A 6,340-nucleotide genomic window follows, 5' to 3' on the forward strand; every position below is an offset into this window, starting at 1 on the left:
TGCATTTGTATGCATTACTTCTTTCCAAAGATTTCAGAAAGAAAAATCATAGTGGATTGCCCAACAATGCGATCAAGAATTGAGAGTCTTGGAGTAGAAGTCGACGTAGACTCCAAATCAAGTAACCAACTTGTGTCACCTGTATTGCTTTTTCTGCTGCCGCTTTGATATTCATTTTACAAATCGATACAAAAATAAAAGGTTTTTAACATGCATTATTCCCCCCCCCCCCCCCTCTCTATTACTCCTTTTCAATCCTTCAATAACCCAAGAAACCTAATTCTATACTTCTTTATAGAGAATTACTCTCCCTTTCAAGACAATGCTCTAGAAGTCTAGTTAAAAGGTTACCCTTGTCACTAGGGCACCCCGGTCATACGATCTCGAACATCCCCTCTACGGGATGAACAAATTTCGACAAATATTCAACCATATATGATATTTAAGCACAAACACATCATTCACACATATAATCAAATGAATACATGGAAAAAGAAATGTTATATAGAAAGGAAATTGACAAATCCAAGAGTATACATCAATCACACATCACAATTACTCTCTTAATCCTAAAAAAATAAAATCTACTCCTGTTATGCCCCCAAAGGAATTTTTGCCAAACAAAAATCTGACAACACCTTTACCATACCGGTGACAATTTGAATCATACATATATACAAAATACATCAACAACATACGGCTGGAATATATACACAACCACACAGTTAATAATCTCAGCCTACCCAACTCGACAAAAACAATAACCACGCAGTTATAATCAGCACATTCGGCTGTACTAAAAATCAACACAACGAAAAAATGATAAAGACAAGCTCATACGAAACAAATAAAAATACTACTAGTCGGCTAGGCTTTATACAACAACTACAACAACATAAATAAAATCACAACACTAAATACACCAAATACCAAATACAAGTAAAACATAAACGAAAACTTGAAGTCGTCTTCGAATGTGACGTAGGACCCGACAGACAAGATACTCCAAGCGACACACCAACCATCTACAAGCTACCTGAAAACATAAAGTTATAAATGCGATGGTGAGTATAGGTAACTGAGCGGGTAATAGACAGCATAGTGCATGATCTGAAAATAAATATGGAGATCAAAGATATACAGTCTCAGTAGGGAATAAAGAATATGATCATACTATCATAATCAATGCACCTAAACATATCTGACATAATAACCTGATATACAGACTATACAAACCACAACTGACATAATAATAGATACATACCCAATCTGAAATCGACACATGGTACAAGGATCAGTAAACTCACCGGATATGCAACATACCTACTCGTAACACCTGTGCAATATAAATATGACTGTAAATACATGTAAAATAAATGACATGTATGCAGCATGACAACCATATGCAACAATCATATCTCAAACAAGTACAACATATCACAATCACATGCAACTAATATCTACTAGGCATGTATGCAAATATATCTCCAAAGATGCACCGCGCATCATATGTAAAATGCGTATGCATGCTCTATGGTCACCCCCGCCACCTCTCTAGACACCACGACCCCCGTATTACCGAGAGACTTGGGTCTGTGACAAACCGTACTAGCCTCTAGTACATGCATCGCTATAGGCGGCCAAAGCGGACGGTTCGCTAAGTAATTATCTAACTACATAGCTAAGGTTCTCTAACCACTCACAACTCAAGCCCTCTAACTACTGTATCCTCAAGACCCACTACTTTAGAGTGGTCGAGGCTGACAGAGTAAAAAAATTGAGCAGTTAAGTAAGCGCGATAGAACTAGCTCCACTCCTAGCTACCACTATCCAATAGTGGTCGAATGGACAGCTATTAATAACTGATGATCATCTCAACCATAAGGGAGACAATGGTCATCAAATGCAATGAATGATGAACATGATATATATATATATATATATATATATATATATATATATATATATATATATATATATATATATATAATCATGATACAGACATTGTCATCATCCATGCAACCTCTAAATCCACCTAACAACCCCACAACATGAATATAATTGTCATGATACCTCCATATATCCCACCAAACATGTGTACACAGTTACACATGTATAATCAACCAAAAATCTCTAATAATCCCACTAGACACATGTACACAGATCATAGGTACAATCAACATATATCCTCCAGTAAAAATACATCAGACACGTGTATATACAACAAATATACAATCGACATAACTCATCCAAAAGTACATAACAAATACATGTGTACTTTCAACATGTAAATGTACGATCAACATGATGATTCCTATAACACATACCAACCTACGTATAATCCACATCATATGCATAATCAGCATGGTAATTCCAACAACTTGACAATCCCTATAATACATACTCTACACGTGTAATCACAACAGAGTAGATATCAAGAGTTGAGACTGTATATGAATTAAATAGATCATCACAAGGGTCAAGCATAAGTATCATGCAGGAAAGCAACAAAGGAACACGATATAAGATAAAGTAATCTAATCCATCGAATAATAACCATGCACTAAGCTCAAAGTAATATATAGAGGTCAAGGAAGAAATATTCAACTTTATACGTAGATCGAGTCAAGGTAAATCTCACATCATGATGATTGTCTCATACCAAAGTCTTGCATAAATAAATAGATATATATATATATATATTAGATAAATTCGTAAGAATTAAAATAGCTAAATAAAATCCCTAACCCGATTAGGATAACTCCACTCAAATCTAATCTCCGATTAATCCTCCAAATAATCCTTAATCTTACAACCTTATTAGAATAGGCTAAACATGAATCCATCATAACAACTTACCCAAATTCATCCATTCTCATCTCATTATCTCTTATCAAATATTTGATTAAGCATTAGGAACCATTTAATCAAATCAATTCCTTAATTCTCACTAATCAATCACTAATCAAATCTCCTCATAACTCCTTAAATCTTTCCAAACATAATCTACCAGTCATCAATTAATCCAATACACCTTAGATCAATTTCTACAATCCATCTCCACTAATCCAAACAACTGTAGAACTGGAATAAATCTTCAAAACTTACCTAAACCTGGAAGATCAGGTGGTGATCCACTACCGAAGATATGCTCGCTACCGGGACCAAATGTAACCACTGCCACCAACAATAACCCTTAATCAACACTGCATAAAGATCAAATACCCTAAAACAAAATCGATACATCCACAGATGAGCATTAGTTCTAATTACTGATGCATAACCTCTAAACCAGCAACTTACCCCTGAATAGATCTCTGATTTCTAGCCAAAGCCATACTGTTTGGTAGATACAAGACTGCTTGGGAAAATTCTAGCTGAGAGCTTCATGTCGAAGCAGGAGGAGAGTCCCTCACCACCCCTAGCGGTAGAAAGATAGTCGGAAAGAAGAATTTGGTAGCTACAGCTAGCCACCCGTAGTCCAATTCTCGCCGAAGCTACAACAATCAATCACACAACTAATCTCCATATCCAAACAGAGCATGAAATCAAATCTTGCTAACCCAATACATTATATTACTCACCACAAATCTAGATTCATAGCTTCCTCTCCAACCACATCGATGCCGATCCAAAACAGAGGGAATCGGTAACAATGCTAGGGCATCGAGCAGAGGAAATCGAGAGGAGGATCGGCCACAGATCCATGCCGACGAAGACAAAGAATTGAGATCTGGTGGAGAGAAATAAGTGATGAACCTCCTTGACGAACTCTTTGTTGCTCCGCTCGGATTCGACGGCCGATGGTGGATACAATCGTGAGAGAGGAGAACGACTCCACTCTTCGAGAATGGGAGGGAGGAGGCAGACTCGGCCGAGGCACGCTGGAGGAGAAGGAAGATCGGGCTGTTGGCGTAGATGCTCGGTGTCCGGCGACAAATCCAGATCGCGAGAGAGAGGAAGGGGAAATCGGGTTCGGCGGGGAGAAGAATCGGGCTCGGGGAAATAAGAAGAAGAGAAGAAATTAAAAGGAAAATAAATCAATTTAGGAACTTTGGTTTAATCAAACCCTAAAAATCAACTTTTACTTTTGGATATTCATAAAGAGGCCTAAATTTCTATTCCCATGAAATTAGTCATACGACCTTCGTAAAAATTTAGAAAAATTTCTAAAATTTCTAGAAAAATCTAATAAGACTATTTCTCCAATAATCTTATTATTTAATTATTATTTGGGTGTCGTATTTTACAACTCCATAACGGGAAGAATGAATCCAAAGACATTGAAATTCCAAGCTTAAAACCGATCTAAGAGAAGTGTGGGAGAGAAGCTTATCCGATGTGTCAAGTAATCTTCGGATCCAATTCTTTGCTTCCAAAGTCTTATGAAGTCGAGGAAGACGATGAAAATGGCTTCGAATCATCGAACGGAGTGTGGAGAGGGCGTAGATCTGGACTATGTTGGATCCCTCAAAGGGAGGACCTTCCTTCCTTGAAGAAGGGGAAGAACTCCCTTTAAATAGAGTAGGGCATTGGCTAGGGCATGGCCCGTGTCACAGTCGTGCCCTTTGGCACACCCAGACCTTGAAACTACACTTCTTGAGCAACACGGTCGTGCCTTTTGGCACGGTTAGGGCTTGATCCAATTCTGGTTAGCAGACACGACCGTGTGAAACAACATGGCTAGAAGTGGACTCTTCTCTAGATGGATGGCAGGGCCATGCCCTTTGGCACGGTCGTGCCCTTTGGCACAGTCGTGCCCTTTGGCATGACCGTGTGCTGCATGGCCACGGATGAAGAGTCATGACCATGTGAAACCACACGACCAAAGCTTTTCTCTCTTCTTTTGTCTCTCTGAAGCACGATTCAACACTAATTTCGCTCCAAAAATACATCATGTTAACAAAAAATCAAACAAAAGTAGATCTCCAACAAAGGGAATAATTATGTTGAAAATATAACAAAGAGGATAAAAATGCATAGAACATACGTAAAAAAAGCAAGTGAATGTGTGTTAAAGCATGCATAAAAGTATGTATATTCTACACACATCACACTCCCAGACTTAAATCTTTTCTTGTCCTCAAGCAAACTGCCGCATTCTAGATCCATGTGCTCATACAATGCATCATAATCTTTAGTGAATCAATCCAACTCTATTTGCTAATTTCATTGATAAGCATGACCATAGAATAACCTAAGAATGACTTAACCATACGCTCTTGTTCACAGTATAATTAGTGACTTAAGCTCTTCAAGTTTCATTCCCTAAACATAGTCAAGTAGTCATCCAAATTAATTCCTCATGTTCTCAACGATAGACACTTACTTGTCATACACTTAGTTTCTTAGTCTACCCAAGGTCTCAAAGGTGTGTTCAACATCAAGAGAAACATAGCATTTATTTCCCCAGTAACCTAACTCAGTCTCAAAGGGGGTAACTTGTTAGTTTCCACTTGCAAAACTATTTTTTATATCCCTTATTATTCTCTTTTTTTTTTCCTCAAAGTGATTGCATTATGCAACACTTGATTTTTTTTCTCTCTCTTTCTTTTTTTTGGTGCTTTAAATGTAGCACTAACAACCATAGCAATATTTATATTTTTCCAAACAAGCGTACATGATACAAGAATCATTCAGTAACCAAGATGTAGTCCAAGAAATTACTATGGAAACCTAAGTACTAAACAAATCGAATGAATCATGATTATTCCAGAGTTATATACTATTCAAGCTTAAGCAAAGTGGAAATAAGATCCTTAAATTTAGATCAACAATAAGATTTATCTCATTACAATATGATGCTCACTTCGTGCTATTAGAGATAGAGACAAGAAGTTCACCAAACATACTAGCACTATCTCAAACAATAACATGAATCCCGAAATAAACGTGCTAATAGTTTTATTATTGGAAAAGTAAATAGTAAGGTGAAAATTGATGTTCTCGATATGCCACAAAAATAGCAAAGCAAGAAAGTCAAGGCAACTAGTAGTCAAAGAAACTAGAGAAAAACAAACTACACTCAAAGTAAAAACTAATAAGAAAACATGCAAAATGAAACTAAACTGAACTGAATTGCAAAGAAAATCACACTATGTACAACACCCCAGACTTAAATCTTTCATCGCCCCGATGAAATCAATATGGTGGAGGAGGGAGAAAGAGAGGATCTCGTGGGCCAGGAAGGATGGGGAGGTGGATCTCTAGACCGAGCAATACGTGATCCAAGAGGGAATCTAGGCATTATGGGAAGTTGGCTAATATGCTCATGGTATTGAAAAGAGAAGCCACTTGCTGTCTAGTGATGTCAATGGAACGCCTAAAATCATCCATCCTT

The 6,340-nt window shown here is 37.4% G+C and overlaps 1 long non-coding RNA gene across 1 annotated transcript; it reads right to left on the bottom strand.

Moving 5' to 3' along the window:
- Window positions 1-837: 837 nt before the first annotated feature.
- Window positions 838-4,018, bottom strand: LOC121994021. Its single transcript, XR_006115540.1, has 3 exons — window positions 3,585-4,018; window positions 3,304-3,497; window positions 838-1,036 (listed from the first exon to the last, which is right to left on the bottom strand). It is a non-coding gene; the product is annotated as an uncharacterized LOC121994021 (long non-coding RNA).
- Window positions 4,019-6,340: the final 2,322 nt, after the last annotated feature.

The sequence above is a fragment of the Zingiber officinale genome, chromosome 6A, assembly GCF_018446385.1.
Source record: "Zingiber officinale cultivar Zhangliang chromosome 6A, Zo_v1.1, whole genome shotgun sequence".
NCBI classification, from domain to species: Eukaryota; Viridiplantae; Streptophyta; class Magnoliopsida; order Zingiberales; family Zingiberaceae; genus Zingiber; species Zingiber officinale.